Raw genomic sequence first — 21,027 nt, 5'->3', positions numbered from 1 at the left:
GCATCCGTGCAGTGTGCTTGCCAGCCGTACTCAGGGGGCAAGGGAAACTTCGGCTCTGGGAGCTGCTCTGGTTTAATCTCAGTTTTATCTGGCTTGCAGCATTTTTATAAATGTCGATATCTGTCAGCTTCTGCTGCAACCATCGAGATCAACAAATTGAACTGTGCGCATATCTGAAAGTGGAGCAGTAAAGAGAGTTCTTTCTGGGCTTCTCTGGAAGCTTATTCTCAGGGATGAGGTCAGGACTGCCAGAGACAGCAGGAGGTAGGTTCTCAGCAAGAAGACGCTTTAGATGTCTCTTCTTTCATTTCATTTTTTTTCCCTAACTCTAAGCCATGGTATCTTTCTTTCTTTGGGCTAGAATTTACTTCTATCTTTTTCTAAAAGAAAGGGGAAAGAAGCATCTAGTTGTGAAAGATGACCCTCGCGTGGAAATTGTAAAATAATCCAAGCAACTCTAGGACCTTTGCTGGGAGGCTGACCCTCACTCGTTGACACCTGCATCCTTCATGGTCGTGCTGAAATATGTGCTTTATTTGTTGCAGCAGTCAAAAAGTTTTAGGTCCCTCATTCTTAATTTACAAAAAAAAGCAAATGAAACCCCCGAACTAACAAAATTCAGTTGTTTTGATTTTTTTTCCTTTACCTGTTGATCAGCTATTTAAAAAAAGAAGAAAAAGAAAAGAAAGAAAGGAGAAAAAGTTCTTTGCCCTTTGGTTGAAATAACAATATGGCAACAGAATGAGGTTTGAGGTAGGAGGGTTACTTGCTGAATATTGAATTAGTACAAAGGGTAGTGGATGAGCTTGAAGAACCTCCATTATGTTGGAGGCAAACGATGAGCTGATCACACCAGGAGAGTAGGTAAGTTTGCCACAGGTCATTTCCTTTTCCCTTCTCCCTTTGCTGTCAAGGGCAGCAGCAGGAGAGAAAAGCCAGGGTATTTCTCCCCCTCTTTCTGCTTCCTGTGGGGCCTCCAGCTTTGGGTCTATCTGACAAAGACCCCGCCTCCTGGAAGGCCATTCGCTGCATGGTACAGCGATGCCTGTTCCCTTTAAACAGTCCTGTTAACAAAATCTCCTCCCAATTTCCCTCCAACTTTCTGCCACTAATAACCTCCTCACCCTCTGTTTGTCTTCCACACTACGTAGCTATTTCTTATTTTATACATCTGTGTAAAGATACAGAGTAATTTCTGTTTCCTTCGCTGGACATTAACCAAAAGAGCAGACTCTTGAACAACATGGGTTTGAATGGCATGGGCGCACTGACATATGGATCTTTTTGGATAAATACAGTACCGTGAGTGTATTTTCTCTGCCCTATGATTTTCTTTTCTTTTTCTTATTCTTTTAATTTTTTAAATATTTTAGTGTGTATCTGAGACAGAGAGAGGGAGAGAGACAGATCACAAGTTAGGGAAGGGGCAGAGAGAGAGGGAGACACGGAATCCGAAGCAGGCTCCAGGCTCCGAGCTGTCAGCACAGAGCCTGACGCAGGGCTTGAACCCACAAACTGCGAGATCATGAATGAGCCGAAGTCAGACATGTAACTGACTGAGCCACTCAGGTGCCTCTGATTTTCTTAATAACATTTTTTTCTCTAGCTTCCTTTATTGTAAGAATAAGTAAATAATACATGTAATGTATAAAGTGTGTGTCAATCAACTAATTATATCATTGCAAGTCTTCCTGTCAACAGTGGGCTGTTAGTAGTTAAGTTTTTGAGGAGTCAAGAGTTATGCACAGATTGTTGACTTCACGGGGCTGGCACCCCTAATCCCCACATTGTTCAAGGGTCAGCTGTATATCTTCCCGGTATAGCCCCTTAAGAGCTGAAGTAAAAATGGTCAGGACAAATTCAAAATAAATACGATTTTTTTTCTCCAAGTTATTAAGTGCCCACCGTGTGTTAAGGAAGTGGGGCTAGGCACAGGGGAAACAAACACACAAACAACCAAATTCCTATTTTAAGGAGCTCACAGTTTAGTGGAGGAAATAGACCACTAGATGATTTTAATAAATGATAACGAATGCTATAAGGACACAGAAAGTATCCACAATGTCTCCCAATTTGCTTCATTGTTTCCTGGCTAACTTTGGTGGTGGGGCACAGGGAATGAACAGCAGTAAGAGTCATGAGAACCAGGCCCTAGGCTGGCTCTGTTCCCACTGATTGTGGGACACAGGTGGGTCATCACCCTCTCCAGACCTCCGTCCCTCACTTGTAAGAGGTAATATGGGAGGTTTCTTTCTAATCGCAAACGTTCTTACCACGACCTTTCCAATCCCTCCTTTAACAATTGTGAGAGGCCACCGGAACTTACTTTAAGTTCTTTCCAAAGGGCATGACTTGAGGCATGACTCACCCCCATTTAACCTAGGAGCCGTGTTTCTGCAATCTACTGTACGACACAGGGCCACACACACACACACACACACACACACACACACTGTCACTGCTATGTCATTGTAAGTCTTAGACACTCCAGGGGCCTGGGGCCTGTTGGGGGAATGCATGGTTAGCGACCAATACAACCCAACAGAGCAGACATCATCATCTGACAGTCGGCTCAGACGCTGGAGACAAGTGAGGGACCCTCCAATTTGGGGTCTCTGCACACCCTGGAGGGATGCATCTAACTCGGACAAGGGTGTGTCCCTCTGGCTGAGTTCTTTACTGACCCCTCCGTGATGCATTCCATTGCCATTGAGTGATGGCTGCATTTCAATGGGAACAAAGCAGCTCCTTTCTGGGGGAGCCATAGAGGGAACTGATGATTTAAATGTATTTTTTAGGGGCGCCTGGGTGGCTCAGTCATATGAGTGTCCGGCTTTGGCTCAGGTCATGATCTCATAGCTTGTGAGATTGAGCCCCCACGTCAGGCTCTGTGCTGATACCTCAGATCCTAGAGCCTGCTTCAGATTCTGTGTCTCCGTCTCTCTCTGCCCTTCCCCACTCGCACTCTGTGTGTCTCTCTCTTTCTCAAAAATAAACATTAAACAAATAAAAAATATTTTTAAAAGTGCATTCTCATTATATGCTTTTTTCATTACTGCACCATATGAATAAAAATCTTAATCAGTGAAATTTATTATGCTTGAATATTTAATTCCTGTCCATGTAAAATTTAAATAATCTCTTTCAAATAATTTGCTTATAGCCATTAGAATTTCTTCTTTTATTTAAAAAAAAAATTTAATGTTTATTTTTGAAAGAGAGAGAGAGAAACAGCTGGGGAGGGGTAGAGAGAGAGGAAGACACAGAATCTGAAGCACGTTCCAGACTCCGAGCTGTCAACAACACAGAGCCTGATGTGGGGCTGGAACTCACAAACCATGAGATCGTGACCTGAGCTGAAGTCAGACCCTTAACCTACTGAGCCACCCAGGCACCCTACCATTAGACTTTCTGAAGGACCTCACAAAACAGCTCTTGCAGAAGCATGAGGACTCCTTTTGACAATAGCAAACTGGCCATAGGACAACATTTCTAGCCCTGTCCCAGCACAATGTTATTATAGGGATTCACAGCAAAGTAACAAAAGGAAAGAAAGTCTAGACTGGACAAAAATGTAGCAATCTGATGTATTCTCAGATGGGCTCTATAAGAAAGCAAATTCGCCATATTATTCTCAAGAGAGTTATGATTTAAAATGTATTACTTAAAACAGGCTTGCAAATACATGGAGAAAATTCTGCTTGGCCTCTATTAAGTGTTCAACAAAGTCAAGTTAAAATTCTAGCGGCAAATTGAATTTTAGAAATGATGGGTTTCAGCCCTGTGGATTGTAACAAGTCCAGCCCATTTGCAGGGTCTTCTGTTATAAAAGAGAATGATATATACTTTATATGGCAGCCCAGAATCTCTTCCTTTCTGTGCAGAAAGCGGGTTTCACTTCACAGGAAGCTTTTGCTATTCTTTTCCCCCAGTTCTCCTTAGGCGTGTGCTCAGATGGAAGGGCCTCCCTGTCCTCGCTCACCCCCTTTCCCACGGCCCTAGAATCTGTGTGTCCTTTACTTCCTGGCAGCAACCGGCTCCTGGGTTTCCTGAGAGCCTTTTGTGAAGGCAGGAAACACGGCCGAGAAGCCTTGGAGACGGAGGGCAGCTTTCCCAGGGCACAGCCTCTGCTCCACCCCACCTGGCCCTAGGCCAAGGGCACTGGGGCAGCCACGTGACCAAACCCGTCCTCCAGACAGAAGCATCTGCCTGCCCCCACCTGCCTTCACCAGAACCCGGCGCTGGAACCAGCCCTGTCCCCTGAAAACGAGCTGAGCAGTCAGGAAGGGCTAGCTGGATACAGAGCTTCTGTGGCAACTGCAAATAGACACTTGTGACATCTCAGGTACAGAATAGGCCAGGACTGCATGCTTCACACCGGCTTGTTTAAACTAGCGTTCTCAACCAAGGGAGTTTTTCAAAACCTCTTCAGCTTTTAATTGCTCTGTTGTATCCCTAGCCATGGTCTCAAATGAAATAACAAAGTGTAAATGTATCTGTTAAATATCAGTTTGGCTGGATATAACAAATTCCTCTGATGATAATGACTTACGCATAATAAAAGTTTAATTTTTGCTCAAATAAAAAGAGGCTGACTTTAAGTCAGGCTTTTTTGTAGCTCATCTTTCTGCCTAGAATGTGCGACTAGACTAGTTTTCAAGCTTTTTATTTTCGGGACCCCTTTATGCCCTTATAAATTATTACTTAAAATTTTTTTTAATGTTTATTTATTTTTGTGAGAGAGAGAGAGCACGAGTGGACAGGGGCAGAAAGAGAGGGAAACACAGAATCTGAAGCATGCTCCAGGCTCTGAGCTGTCAGGACAGAGCCTGACGCGGGGCTCAAACCCACAAACCACAAGATCGTGACCTGACCCGAAGTCAGACACTTAACTGACTGAGCCACCCAGGCACACTTATACCCTTAAAAATTATTAAGGCCCCCAAGGAACTTTTCCTTATGTGGGTTAGTTTATTAGAAATTAAAACTGAGGGGGTGCCTGGGTGGCTCAGTCGGTTAAGTGTCCGACTTCAGCTCAGGTCACGATCTCACGGTCCGTGAGTTCGAGCCCCTTGTGGGGCTCTGGGCTGATGGCCCAGAGCCTGGAGCCTGCTTCCGGTTCTGTGTCTCCCTCTCTCTCTGCCCCTCCCCCATTCATGCTCTGTCTCTCTCTGTCTCAAAAATAAATAAACGTTAAAAAAAATTTTTTTTAAAAAGAAATTAAAACTGAGGGGTGCCTGGTGGCTCATTCGGTTGAACATCCGACTCTTGGTTTCAGCTCAGGTCGTGATCTCATGGTTGTGACTTTGAGCCCACATCAGGCTCTGTGTTGACCACAAGGAGCCTGCTTGGGTTTCTCCCTCTCTCTCCCTCCCTCTCTGCCTCTCCCCTGCTCACTCTCTGTCTCTCTCTCAAAATAAAATAAATAAAATTGAAAAAATTAAAAAACAATTAAAACAGAATTATTGTGCACACTTATTTAATCCATTTTAAAGTGACAATAAACCCATTGCATGTAAACACTAATAACACAGATTTATGAAAAATAATTATATTTTCTAAAACAAATTTGGTGAGAAGAGTAACGTGTTTACATATTTATAAATCCCTATCTGAAAGAGGTTAGAGTGGAAGAGAGCCAAAGCATAAGAGACTCTTAAAAACTGAGAACAAACTGAGGGCTGATGGGGGTGGGGGGGGGGTGGGTGATGGGCACTGAGGAGGGCACCTTTTGGGATGAGCACTCGGTGTTGTATGGAAACCAATTTGACAATAAACTTCATATATTGAAAAAAAAATAAAAATAAAAAAATAAAATAAAATAACTTTATAAAACACACACACACACACACACACACACAAAATCCCTATCTGGCTCCCTTGAAGCAAATATCTGCTACTGTATGGAATCTATTGCAATGTATTGTTTTGGTTGAAGTTTCAGGAGAACATTCTAGGTTTTATATAAATATGTGATTGGCAAAGGAAACTGAAACCTGGGAATTTCTTGAATAAGGGTTTGGGGGATGCTGTGTGTCCTCAATACACATTTTGAGAACTGCTGCCTTAAACCTCATAGCCTAAAAATAACTGCTGAAGTTCCAGCCATCATATCCACATTGAAGATATCATGATAGAGAAAAGGATGAAGGAAGGATTAGTACTCTCCCTTTAAGAGGAATCCCTGGAAGGCTCACAGCATTCCTGTCTATAGCTCTTTGGCCAAAACTTTCACATAGCAACATTAACTTCAAGAGAAAATGTTTTAGTAGGGCAACAATGTGCTTAGCTAAAAATGTCTAAAAAGGGGGGGAGAAAGGATACTGAGAAGCAATTAGTAGTCTCTGCCACAGGAAGCACAAGTTAAAAGCATTCCAATGACCCAAACACTTCATCTGCTGTTTCCATGGCTGCAGATCATCAAAACACCACAGATCCCTTAGGAGTCCCCTGTGAAGAAATTATTGTTTACTCTGCTAACTGATTGGTCTACGGTGTTCGAGTGCATTTTAAAGCGTCTACAGAGGAGCAGGGTGTGGGGGTCTCCTGCTGAGAAAAGCGAGCAAGCTTTGGGTTCTCTCAGAAGTACTGACAAGGACCATGTTGTGAGATGGTAATGACAACCTCAACCAGAGAGCGCATCGTGGTGAGATTTTATGGTAGCCGTACAGATAGTCCTCTGTTTGGGGAAGACTTCACGTAGCACTCGAAGAATAGCTGTCCAGGACAGAGTCTGTTGGGGGAAGAAAATTAAGTGTTTTGTCTCTAGCAAAGAATGACAACGTAGGAGTGTGTGAGTTAATGAGGAAGAGTTAAGACACTAGGCTAAAATACTTTCCCTGAATGCTTACTTTGTGCCTGTCGGGATTCTAAGCAATTTACACGTATAATTGACTTAATGTAATCTTCATAGCAACTCTGATAAGAAGGTGCCATTATTATCCTTGTTTTCCTGGTAAGGAAATTGAGGCACAGAGAAGCTGAGCCACTTGCCTAAGATCCCACCACCGACGAAAGTGGATTTGGCTCCATATTCTATGTCCTTGAAACCATTGAACAATACTCCACATACATACTGAGGAACTTGGTGCTGTGGCTGATATTTAAGGAAGTTCATTCGATGAGATATAAATTCATCAGAATACAATTTAGTGATAGGCTACATACTACCTGGAATGGGATGCTGTCATCTATTTTAAAATATATTTCAAGGGGCGCCTGGGTGGCTCAGTTGGTTGAGCGTCTGACTTTGGCTCAGGTCATGATCTCACAGTCTGTAAGTTCAAGCCCCACATCGGGCTCTGTGCTGACAGCTCGGAGCCTGAAGCCTGCTTCGGATTCTGTGTCTCCCTCTCTCTCTGACCCTCCCCCGTTCATGCTCTGTCTCTCTCTGTCTCAAAAATAAATAAAAAAACATTAAAAAAAATAAATAAAATATATGTCAATACTCCCTGTGTTTAAAAGGAAGTAGTAGGGATTGCTAACACACGTCCTTCAAATTTGTCAGAGTGGTATTTCTATAGAAGGACTATTAGTTCATCAAGGTAAGTCTCATGTACTCTCAACACTTTCATTCAATAATCCAAACCAAACACTGCATACCTGTGACTGCAGATGTCCCTTCCATCATTAACCCAATGGCAGGCATCTACAACTGGAGCCCCAGCTCCTAATAGGAAGTGGCACCTAAACAGGAAATAATCAGCCTTGTGGGACGTATGTTAATAACCCATACCTTTTCAGCAGAGAGTGCAAATTGGTAGCCCGCAGGTGAAATCTTGCTTATGACATGCTTTCTTTGGTTCATAGAGTGTAATTTAAAAGGTGTGCTGTAGATTTTTTTTTAGCCAAAATCCAAAACCAAGATTTCATGTAAGAATCCAGATGAGAGCCTCTGCTTCTTTTAGATAGGCCATATTCTCTCCAGTTCAGCTTAGCCCCTGTCACTCCTGTCCTCCTACGTTTAACCTCTTCATGCATTTATGTTACCTGTCTGTCCCTGCGGGCATTTGAGTTCATAACTCTGTCTTTACAGATATTAAACTCCAAATCATGTTAAGTCCCATATTCCATTGTAGCAGAACCTGTTCTGAAATTATTTTACCTTCAATTTTCAGTTGAACTGATTATTTAGTCACAGCTTATGTACATGGTGGGTTCTGCAATCAACGGAGACATAGAAGTTATGTTCTAAATTGCCTGCTGGTAGGCAAATGATGAGCTGAAAATGCCAGGACAGGAAAAAAAATCACAAAATATCGGGATAAATGTCGGGGGTTTAGTAATGCAGACCCTGGTACATCGTAGGTATTTAGAAACTTATTGATGAAGGTTTGATGATATATAGGCTGAGGTTTACTAAAGTGGCTGGAATTCCTGTTCTGTCTCGATGATTATTTCTGTTACTTCTGTGAATGTCACAGATGCCGTTCACCAAATATTTCTGGCTCTCTTACTTTGGGCACATGGTAGGATTGCGCTGCCTGCCCACTTGACGTTGGGTGGGATCATGTGACTAGTTCTGTAGAATGAGTTGTGAGTGGAGGTGATATGTGTTGCTCTGGGCCAGATCATGTAATTATCAGAACAAGATCCTCTAGAGCAATCTTTCCTCTGACACGGTGACCAGTGCTTGAGATGGTGGCAGCTCCATTAGCCTGGGACTCTACAGCCGGTGGAGGTTTCTGCCAAGCTGTGATAAACATGTTGCATGAACAAGAAATAGAACTTTGTTATTATAACCCAGTTAGACTTCTGGGGTTGCTTTCTACTGCAGCATAACGTATCCTGTCCTGTCACTAAATGTTTATTAGCAAGTTCTAAAAGTGTGAATTCAGTGATGTGGAGCATCATCAATTCTGAAGCACTGGAAATGCTTCTTTAGACCATTTGTCTCCAGACTCACTGACTCTAGATCCCTTTTCTGAAGCCTCTTGTCACCCGTGAACACTTCTCCCACCTTCTTAGCCTTATCTTTTGTAACTGAGCTTGTCAGTAACAGAGTGTTTCTTCTTCTTGCTTAGGGAAAGATTTCCACCAAGCATCAAGAGGCAGGGGGACCTCTGAAAGCAAATGTGCAGAATCTTCCCAGAGCTACATTTTGCAGAAGGCTGACATTCACGGCCCACAGAGGATAATAATTATGGTCTCACAGCACCACAGAACCTCGGCACAATCCCTACCATCAGGACGTGTGTGTCTGGTGGTGGCCGAGCTAGGAAAGGTCAACATCCAACTGCTCTTTAGAAAGACTTGAACCTGACTCCAGTCTGAAGTATAATCCATTTCTTATGGGGTTCTTTCTGTGTGTGTGTGCGTGTGTGTGTGTGTGTGTGTGTGTGTGTGTGTATTTTTAACATTGCATCTGTAATTGAATTTATCTTCTAAACTAGGGATGCATTTTCTGTTGCTACTGTCAACATTTAAAAAATCAATCTCTTTTAGGTTTATTTTTCAAAACACAGGAAATATCCCATAGTATCTACCCACTTGGAAGCATATGATCTCATTTGTCAGTAGAAATTACCTATCTGGATAGTAAAGGTTTTCATCAATCCTATTTTAGAGGTTTTGTTTTTTTTTTTTTTTTTTTTTTTTTGGTCTAAAACAAGGCACGTTTGGAATGGTCGCTAGTGGTTTCAATATATTGTTGGAAAAATTAGTGTCTAATTAGTTCTTATTCTGAACTTTTTCATACATTTGAAAGTACAGTAAAACCTTGGTTTGTGAGCATGATTTGTTCCAGAAACATGCTTGTAATCCAAAGCACTTGTATATCAAAGCAAATTTAAGAACCATTGGCTCAGTTGTGATCATGTGACACCTGGCATTGCGAACTACTCGTATCACAAGACGATTCTCATTTATGAAGTTAAAATTTATTAGAAATGTTTACTAGTCTTGTGGAACACTCGCAGAACAAGTTACTTGCAATCCAGTATTTCAGGGGGTGCCTGGGTGGCTTAGACAGTTGAACATCCTACTTTGGCGAAGGTCATGATCTTGTGGTTTGTGGGTTCCAGCCCCGCATCAGGCTCTGTGCTGTTAGCATGGAGCTTGCTTCAGATCCTCTGTCCCTTGCCCTCCCTGCCCCTCCCCCACTCATGCTCTTTCTCTCTTTCTCTCTCTCTCTCAAAAGTAAAAATAAAAAACATTAAAAAATAAATAAAAGTATTCCAGTAAATCTAGCAAGTGCTCTTAAGTAGGCAGGCAGGACTATCCACTTGTAGGTTTCACCATCCATTTACTTAATCAACTAGGAATTTATTTAGCAGCTACTAGATTATGACTGACCCCCTCCATGGATGGGACTGTGCCTTGTTCACCTTTATCTCTACTGACTAGCCTTGTGCCTGCAATTTAATGAGTACCCAATTACTATTTAAAATGCCATGTTAATGCGTCCAGAGAAATAAAGATGTCTTCACATTTTACGAACTAATACTCTAGTGGATTAAAGTCAATGCACCATCAGCTATGGCAGTTATGAAAAAAATTATTTGAATATTAGAAGTGTGATGGAGAAGGGATGGAGAAGGGATGAGGGATGGGTCCACAAATATTGCAGGAACTTGGAATCCCTGGTTTTATTGAGTCTCCACTGACTAACAGTGTGACTGGAAAAGTTGTTCAACATTTCTGGGCAACTGTGTAACTGTTAAATAAAGGAATCATCAAGGTTTTCACAATTAGAGATTTTAAAAAATTATATTATTGCACTTGAAAGCATTCTTACAAATTTCAAACAATGCAGATAGAGCAACAGTTCTCCACTGCTGTATCTGCATCCCATAAATTTTGTTATGTTTGTTTTCATTGTTATTCATCTCAAAGTATTTTATGATTTCACTTGTGTGTGTGTTTTCTTTGACACATTTGTTACTGGGAATGTTTTGTTTCATTTCCACATATTTGTGAATTCCCAAAGTTTTTTCTGTTATTGAGTTTTAATCTCCTTCTATTGTGATTGGGAAATACATACTTTGAAACATTTCAATCCTTTTAAATTTATTGACACTCCTATGACCTAACATACAGCTTGTCCAAGAGAATGTTCCATTTACACTTGAAAAGATTATGTATTCTGCCATTGTTGAGTGGAATTTCCTATAAGTGTCTGTTAAATCTAGAGCTATTTTTTTATAGAGCTATCCAAGTCTATTTCCTTATTAACCTTTGGCTAGTTGTTCTATTTATTATTGGAAGTGATATATTGAAGTTTCCCATTATTATTGTTGAATTGTCTATTTCTCCCTTCAATTCTGCCAGTCTTTGCTTCATGTATTTTGGGCACTCTGTTTTTCACCATGTATATATTTTTTATACTATATATATGTATAATATATGTAATATTTATATATTATACAATATAATATATGTATAGTGTTTATAATATGTAATACTTATACAAGGTGCACATATATATGGTATTATATATTTATTCACATATCTATCATATATATATATTTTTTATCATATATATATTGTTACATAAATGCTATATTTTCTTGATGGATTTACACTTTTATCATAAAATACCTTTCTTTTTCTTTAACAATAACTTTTGTCTTCAAGTATATTTTATCTGATGTTAGTACAGCCATTCCAGCTCCATTTTGATGTGGAATAAATATCTTTTTCCATTATTTTACTTTCAATCTATTTGTGTCCTTGAATCTAAAGTATGTCTTTTGTAGATAGTATATAGTTGAATCATGGTTTCTTTAATGTATTCTGCCAATAATTTCCTTTTGATTGGAATACTTATTCCATTTACATTTACTGTAATTACTAAGATGGTTTTATTGACTGAATCATGTCCCTCCAAAATTCATATGTTGAAGCCTAGATCCCCCATATGACTATGCTTGGATAAAGAACCTTAAAGGAGATAATTAAGGTTAAATGATGTCATAAGGGTGGGGCCCTTATCCAGTAGTACTGGTGTCCTTATAAGAAGAGAAAAAGACATCAGAGATCTCTCAGTCTTTCACAGAGAAAGGGCCATGTGAAGACACAGCAAGAAGGTGGCCATCTACAAGCCGGGAAAAAAGGCCTCACCAGAATCCAACTCTGCTGGCAATCTGATCTTGAACTTTTAGTTTCCAGAACTCAGAGAAAATAAATGTCTGTTGTTTAAACCATGTATACAATAGTATTTTCTTATGGTGACCTGAGAAAATTAATATAGGTAGGATTTATATCTACCATTTTGCTATTTGTTTTCTGTATATCTATGTTTTTTTTGTTCCTCTCTTACTACATTATTGACTTCTTTTGTATTAAATGATATTTTTAAGTGTATTATTTTAATTCTCCTGTCATTTCTTTTAGTATATATTTTTGGATTGTTTTCTTGGTGGTTGCCCTGGGGATTGTAATTAATATCTTAATTTTTAAAAATCTAGTTCAGATTAATACCAACTTAATTTTAGTAGTGTACAAAAACATTGTTGTTATATAACTTCTTTGTGCTGTTATTGTTATAAAAACGACATCTTTATACACTGTGTATCTATCAGCACAGATTTATAAGTATTGCTTTACGCAGTTGTCAATTAAATTAGACAGGAGGGAAAAAAGTGTTACAAATTAGAAAATACATTAATACTGTCTCAGTTTTTGTTTATTTGGGAATGTTTTAATTACTTCTTCAAAGGATAGTTTTGCAGGATGTAGATTTCTTGATTGACACCATTTTTCTTTTGGAACTTCAAATATATCACCACATTACTTTCTAGCTTCCACGGTATCGGATGAAAATTGGCTATTGATCTTATGGAGGATTTCTTGTATGTGATGAATTCCTACTCTCTTGTTGCTCTCATGATTTTTTCTTTGCCTTTGGCATTAGAGAGTTTGAGTATGATGTGAATCCTTTGAGTTTACACAACTTGGAGTTTATCATAAATTCTTAAATATGTAGTTAATGTTTCTTATTAAATGTAAGCAGTTTTCAGGCATTATTATTCAAATATCTTTCTGCTACTTTCTCTCTTCTCCTTTTGGAACTCCTATCATGCATGTGGTAGTATGTTTGATGATTTCCCACATGTGTCTGAGACTCTGTTCTTTAAAAAAATATTTTATCTTTCTACTGCTTTATTCCTTGGACTAGATAATCTCAATTAATGTATTATCAAGGTCACTGATTTTTTTCCTGCCTACCCAGGTCTGCTGTTGAACCCCTCTCATGAATCTTTTATTTCAGTTATTGTCGTTTTCAATTCCAGAATTCTTTTTTGGTTCCTTTTTCATATTTTTTTTATTTCTATACTTATATTCTCTATTTGGTGAGATATCATTCTCACAATTCCCTTTAGGTCTTTAAACATGGCTTCGTTTAGGTTTTTTGGATATATTTAAAAGAGATGATACAAAGTCTTTGGTAATTCTAAAGTCTATGCTTACTCAAGGACAGATTCTATTGTTTTTCCCTTTCCATGTATGGGCTACAGTTTTTTTGTTTCTTGTATGTTTCATATTTTTTGTTGAAAACTAGACAGCTTAAATAATATAATATGCCAATTCTGAAAATCAGATTCTCTTACCTCACTCCCCAGATTTGTTATTATTATTCTTTGTTGTTGTATTTGTTGTTTGTTTAGTGACATTTATGAACTAATTATGTAGGGTCTGTATTCTTTGTCATGTGTGGTCACTGAAGTCTCTGCTTAGATAGCTTTGTAGTCATAAGTAATTAAACAGAGATTTCATTATCCAAAAGTGAGAGTTTAGGGCTTCAGGTCTTTTCTGATCATGTGAATAGTTCTGACATACTGATAGTCCTGTGCATAACTTGTATACATAATCACTGAAATTAAACAATTTGTATATTGTGGTTTATATATGCATATCTATTTTATTCTTACTAGAAAAGTGAGAACATTGTGCAAAATTCAGCTGTTTTTATGTCAGTTTTTGATACACACACATTCTATAGAGGTAGGTACTCTCTACCTTTAATTTACTGATGAGTAAGGAATGACTGTAAGGAAAAGGAATTACAGGTTGCCCTGTTTTCCTTTGCTGTACATCATCATTTTCAGCTTAGGTGGTTGGTTAAGGCAGGGCAGTAACCTAAGTAAGAAAGGGCATGATAGAGCTCCTAAGTTACTGATTTTTCTTAGAATGCCATTACTTTCTTTCTGTATTTGAAGCAAGTTCTGACTTAAATGGAAAGCAGCACAGCCTCTCAGGGCAGTCAGTGCCCCCATTTACTCAGGGATGTAACATACTTACTTTGTATATGCTTTGAGTCTCACTGAGCTTCCATGCATCATGAATCCACCAAAATTCTTTCCTTGTGGGGTGCCATGAATGTTGTGTGCAAAAAGGGACAATAAGACTATGAACATGCATATTTCACATACCTCCTGGACTCATCACATGCCCCATTGTCCCATTGGACTTCACTTACAAAACACAAATTCAAGGATAAAGTTATTAAGGATTTCAAGATGGCTATAACAGAGCATAAAACCAAGCATGGGGTCCTGTGTGACTACATTGGCCTCATACCCACTGGGCTGGCCCTGTAGAGGAGACACCTCTAAATACCTACCTAGCTAGCCTTCCTTTCTTCTTTATGGAAAAGAAAAATAGGTTTTTTGGTTTTTGGGGTTTGTTGTTTTGTTTTGTTTTGCTTCACTTTTGGTGTCATTGTGCTCAGCTAAGGACCTGTATATCATGGCCTCCCTTGAAGCTAGAGAGATGGTGACAGAGTTCTGACAATGAGACAGAAATAGAAGCCTACTTCGACTTATGGAAAAGTCCTTATTTCAAGACACATCCATTATTCCTTGTTTCTTCTTTTTGTTCTTGCTGAAAATAGGAACATGAGATTAGAGGATGGGCAGCCAGTTGCCCATGAGGCAACCAGCACAGTGGTAACAGCACGTGATAAGGAGGCTGGAATGGAAAGCTGAAGGGAACGTAGATCTCCCAAGGCTCTACTTGCTATGTGAGGAAATAAATCTCTGATTAAGCCACTATTTTTCAGGTGTCTGTTACTTGCTGCAACATGCAATAATAACTTATACCCATTAATTTTAAATACCACATTTATCATGTACTAAATTCCTACAGATACATGATTCTTTTTCTATACTCTGTTTTAAAAATGTTTGTTTATTTACTTATTTTTGAGAGAGAGAGAGAGAGAGAGAGAGAGAGAGAGAGAGAGAACACACGCACAGTGCGGGAGGGGCACAGAGGGAGAGGGAAACACAGAATCTGAAGCAAGCTCCAGACTCTGAGCTGTCAGCACAGACCCCGATGCAGGGCCAAACCCACGAATCAAGCCAAGTCCAACACCTAACTGACTGAGCCACCCAGGCACCCCTCTTTCTATACTCTTACGCCATCTCACTGATTTAAAAAATACATTTCTATGCTAAAAACCACACTCTAAATAGTTATAGACTTATAGTATGTTTTGCAATCTGTTAAAGTAATGCCTCTTGTCTTCGTTGTTGTTTTTTTTAAAAAAGGTCATAGTTAATTTTGTCCATATTTACATGTATTTTAAAATAAGCTTCTCAAATAAGTTTAAATAATGAAAAAATAAAACAAACTTATCAAGTTTTGTGAAAGCTCAGTGGAATTTTGATTGAAATTACATGGAATTTATGGATTCATTTGGGAATAATGAAATCTTTAAAATTTTCAGCATTTCCATCTAGGAACAAAGCCTAATTCTCTATTTATTCAGCTCTTTCTTATATCCTTCAGTAGAGCTTTAGTTTTACTTACATAGGTCTTGGACATTCTCATTCGATTTATTGCTAGGTTTTATACCTTTGGTTCCTGTTGTGAATGGGATTTTCTCCACTGTATTTTCAAATTGGTTTTTGCCAATTTATAATAAAGTTATTGGGTTTTTAAATTAATCTTGATTTTGCATTCAGCCAGCTGGTAAATTATTCCCCATAGGTAACTTCTAGATCCCATTTCAGCTCTAAACGTGCTGGAATTTAGGTGTTAGGTGGAACTTCTTAATTGGAAGAAGTTGTATCTGGTCCAGGTCAATGAAAGACCTTCATGGAAGGAGTGAGATTTTATTTTCTCCATTATTTAAAGGTGTCTAATTCCTCTGGGGGGAATGTCTCCAAGTCTGTTTATATTTTGTGACAGGCTATTTAGGATTCCTGCAGGCTCCTCTATATTTCTTTATTGTTTAATCCTTATCTGCACAATTGTCTTCAAAGGTGATATAATATGATAGGCTGAGTGAGGACTGCAACACAAAATCCGAAAGCATCTCTAGCATTGCTCACAGTATTCTTAATGGTAGTCGAGATCCCCTTTCATTCCCAAATCCAAGGATCTGATACCTGGATTCAGATTCCCTTTACTAGGAAATATATTGAAAGGCCACAACCAAGTTTCTTATTCAACATTTTAGGTTTTTGGCTTACTAGATTAAAACCGAACTTACAATAGTTTTGGAAAGAATGGCTGTCAGCGAAAAAGATCTTCTCTCCCTCCACAGCCCTCACTCATATCTCCGAGTTCTGAAGCAATGTGTCTTCTATTGATAGTGTTCAAAAATATTTAGCACTCAACCTCCAATGCCTCGTTTTTGATCACGGGAATACACATGTGTTAAAGGGCCAGTGTTTAAACTTGGACTTGCCATGACAGCTGCATTGCATGTCATGAATGTATCTTCACATCTGGAACATTTTAGACCCTTGCAATGTGAATCCGCAGTGGGGGAAAAGCAGGGAAAGATAGGAAGCCTCATTTTCAAAATAGACAAACCTCTGAAATTTCTCCTAAAAACCTTTGAAAATATCTCTCAGTGTAGTGATTAGAGAGTCAAGAAGCTTGCATAAAAACCTGGCTCTACTACTTACTATCTATGCCACTTCCATAATTCATTCTCAACCTTCCGAAGGCTAGTTTTCCTCTCACAGGAATGTTGCAAGGGTAAAATGAGATGAGGCTGACACCAGAACTATGTAAACTATAAAGTGCCATGCAGAAGTGAGTTGTTAGTAATTTCAGAATGTTGAGCACCTCTCATCTTTCTTTGCCTGCTATAACATGCTTAGGGATGTGTTGCCCAAAAGGGAGAAGAACCCCCAAAGAGCCCCAATACATGAGAAAATCATATTTAAGTATGCTGAAAACCTTCACAAAATATATAATTAAAGTAAAACTCATGACTTCATAATAAAATATTAATGAAAATGCTCAAAAAACAAGTCATAAAATATAAATGCAAAGTAGTTAGCATTGTTTTGATGTTTGAAATCTAGAAAGCAAAAAACGGTGACAGCTTGATTGAATAAGATGCACAGAGAATTACTTCATTTTTACCAAGCTCCAATATCTTTCTCTAGAACTGGACAGCACACATTGCTTTGGTCGGTTAGGTTCGGCTTTTTGATTGTGTGTAGGAGGTCCTGGTTTTCAGATTATTGTCATCATCATCATCGTCATCATTGCATTAACTTTCTATTTGCTGCTGTACCAAATTACCAAATTGCCAAAAACTTAGTGGGTAAAAACAACACAGATTTATTATTTTATAGTTATGGAGGTCAGAAGTCCAAAATGAGTCAGCAAGGCTGTGTTTCTCCTGGAGGTTCTAGGAAAGAATCTGTCCTTGCCTTTTCTAGCTTCTACAGGCTGTTAGCATTCCTTGGTCAATGACCTTGCATGTCTTTGACCTCTGCTTCCATCATCACATCACCTTCTCTGACTCTGACCCTCCTGTCTCCCCTTTATATGGGTCCTTGTGATTACACTGGCTCACCTGGATAGTCCTGGATGCCTTCCCCCATCTCAAGTTCCTTAATCATCTCAGTACAGTCTTTTTTGCCATGTAAGGTAATATCATTGCAGGTTCCTGTGAAGGAGGACATCTTTCAGGAAGAGGCATTATTCAGTCCATCATAATTACCAATGATTAACACTTATTGAACATTTTTTGTGTATGCCAAGAACTGTTTTAAAAACCTCAAATAGGGGCGCCAGGGTGGCTTGGTTGGTTAAGTGTCTGACTCTTGATTTTGGCTCAGCTAATGATCTCACAGTTTGTGAGATCGAGCCCTGTGTTGGGCTCTGTGCTGACAGTGTGGAACCTGCTTGAGATTCTCTCTTTCCCTCTCTCTCTCTCTGCCCCTCCCCCATTTGTACTCTCTCTCAAAGTAAATAAATAAACATTAAAAAAAGAAAAACCTCAAATATACTAAATCATCAAAACCTTTAAGGTCATGCCACTGAGGCACAGAGAGGTTAGGTAACCTATCCAAAGTCACTGACTTCGCCAGCAAACACTTAAGATGTAAACAGGTGGCCTGCTAGACTTAGGGTAGTCAGAAGATCTTAGATATAGTTTTTGATGAGGCAAAAGCTTTGTAACAATAATGGTAATATCTTAGAATGTTAAAATTGTGGTTTACAATTTCTAAAGCACATTCCCAGCAGTTTTCCATGAAACTTTCTCATAATCCTGTAGCTCAGAATAATTTTCTCCTCCACTAAATCCTCTTCTTCTTAGATTTATTTACGTAGCAAGGATTCATAGTGTACCTTCCACTGGAATTTGTGTACCTGTGTGTTTGTTCCGTTTCAACTGTGAGATCCTTAAATAAAGGTAGAAACAAGAACCACCACCCAGTTAAAAAAAAAAAAAAACTTAATATAGTGACTTGAATACTGAAAGTATTCAATAAATATGCGTTCACCTGGATGGTAGACATGAGGCAGAGTATTATTTGGAGGTACTATGGAACTTACAGAACAGATGTGGTAGACTGTTCCTTTGATGACTCCCATGAACTGTGTCTTCCAAGATTCATGCCTCTGTGTAGTCCCCTCTCAGTTGACTCTGGATGGAGTCTATAACTACCTTAACCAATTGAATATTATGGAAGTGATACTGTGCCAGTTCTGGGACCAGCTCTTGCTTGGCCTGGAATTTTCTACTTTCTCCTGCTTAGAGCTCTCCCTCCTGGTATGTTCTTTTTGGAAACCAACTACCAATCTGTGAGGCAGCCATGTGGAGAGGCCTAACTGGAAGAAGGCTAAGTCATTTACCAACAGCCCTGGTTGAGTTTCAATAGAGTCTCCAAGTGACAGCAACCATCACAGTTCACTTGGTGTCACCACAAGGAATTGCCCACACAACATACAGAATTGTGGGAGAATGAATTGTTTTTGAGCATCTAGGCTTTGAGATGGTTTGCTATATATCAATATATCATTGAAATACAGGAGAGTCAATTTCTGCAGCACAGAGACACCATGTTCTCTCTTCTTCCTGTTGAAGAACTGTCATTGGGATCATAGATTCTGGGTCAAGGAGGCAGAGACTCTGAGACTCTACCTACAGACCATTGAATGAGTCTCCTGCAGGTTGGAGCAGTCTCCTTCAGGTCAAAGACTACAAAATAAAGGCTGGATGTAGCCCTCAGAGTTTGGGGATGTGAATTGTTGGAGGAGAGATTGCTGGAACCTCATGTTCGTTTGAACTCCTCAGGACCTGAGTCTCAATGTCCTCTGTCTTTTTCCTTTGAGGACTTAGTGACTGATATATGCTTTCTTTTCCCCTTTTCTATTGATGTCACCTTCTCTTTCTGGGTAGATGGTTTTGTTTCCTGTTTTATAGTCTTTTGGCTTCTTTGTTGACTTCATCTCCTTGATCCAAGCCTTTTTTTTTCCTTTCAGGTTTTAGTTCTCCATCATGAGCAAAACCAAGAAATACAGAATAAAATGGATTTGATCCCTGAAGCCAAGTGACCTCAACTGCCTAGAGAGTTGTTTCTGTGAGACTCCTGTGTCTGAGCTTGGAGGCTTTGCAAAAGGTCTGTGGTCTAGATTTGCAATAGGAACATGCAGTAGTCACAATAAGGAGAATCAGAGTAATCATGGGGCTTGAAGAAATGTGGCTCAGGAGGGCCTTCAGAGTGGAGAAGGCACCCTTCCCATTTCATAATTCTTCCTGTCTCACACCTTCTCCCTGCCCTCTTTCTAAGGCCTTGTACAAGAAGACAAAGACATTGACCTGTGGGCATTTGGTCCAGCATGAGCTTCTTGTGCTAGTGCTTGCTTGGGGAGGGGGTGAGATGAGTGAGGGTGAATGGGAGCCTGAGAGTTATGAGGCATGAGTGACAGGAATAGTCCTGGTGACAAGGGAGAGGGAGAATGCAGCCAGAAATCCTCTGCCCTCCTCCTGGTACTTTCATCTACCACCTGCCGGCATAAAATAAACCCCATTCTCTACTGACGCTGGGGTAACAGGAGGAATGGGGTGAGGTAATGTAAACAGTCGTCTAAATCAGCTACTGCAGGAAGGGAAAAAGGAGTCTGGGAAGATCACTGAAATTACTGTACCCTGAGAAAGAACCCAGTCCCTTCCCCTATAGCCTTGCTCAGAACCTATGATTATTGTGTTTTTGTAGAACAAGGGATAGTTGTTTATGTAAAGCATGTATACATAGCTTGACAAGAGGTTGGTTAGATTTATTTACTTAGCAAGTCTTTATTAGTGCCTGTTATCTGCCAACTCCTGTTCTAAGCACTTTCCAAATATTAACTCACTGAATTCTTGTAACAGTTCTGTGTCAGAGATACTCAGAATACAAAACTATTTTTATTTCCATTTTGCAGATGAGGAAACTGAGGCTCAGAGGGTTTAAGGGCCTTATCCAGGATAGAGTTGCCAGACTCAGCAAATAAAAATACAGGACACCCAGTTAATTTTGAACTTCAGAGTAACAAATGATAATCTTGTCGTGTAAGTCTGTCCCATATATTACGCTCTCATATTTTTTGCTAAAAACCCAAATCTTGCATATGATATATGGGACATGCTTACACTACAAAAATTACCTATTAGACATTCACATTCGATTTGGCATCCTGTATTTTACCTGGCAATCTGAACTCCAAGAATAGTAAGCAGCAAGCAGTGGTAGTAAGTAGTGGACTAGGACTTGAACCCAGAAGGTGTGTGGCTTGCTAGTCCAGGCTGGCAAGTACCTGACAAGGTAGGCCCTCCAATGAAGACTGGAG

At 39.6% G+C, this 21,027-nt stretch overlaps 1 long non-coding RNA gene across 1 annotated transcript; it reads left to right on the top strand.

Moving 5' to 3' along the window:
• The first annotated feature begins 6,374 nt into the window (after window positions 1-6,374).
• On the top strand, window positions 6,375-19,743 carry LOC122228201. Its single transcript, XR_006206472.1, has 2 exons — window positions 6,375-6,646; window positions 19,681-19,743. It is a non-coding gene; the product is annotated as an uncharacterized LOC122228201 (long non-coding RNA).
• The last annotated feature ends 1,284 nt before the right edge of the window (window positions 19,744-21,027 follow it).

This window comes from Panthera leo, chromosome C1 (assembly GCF_018350215.1).
Source record: "Panthera leo isolate Ple1 chromosome C1, P.leo_Ple1_pat1.1, whole genome shotgun sequence".
Lineage (NCBI taxonomy): Eukaryota > Metazoa > Chordata > Mammalia > Carnivora > Felidae > Panthera > Panthera leo.
Note: the sequence above shows the minus strand (reverse complement) of the source record. Positions and strands in the feature narration are given on the sequence as shown.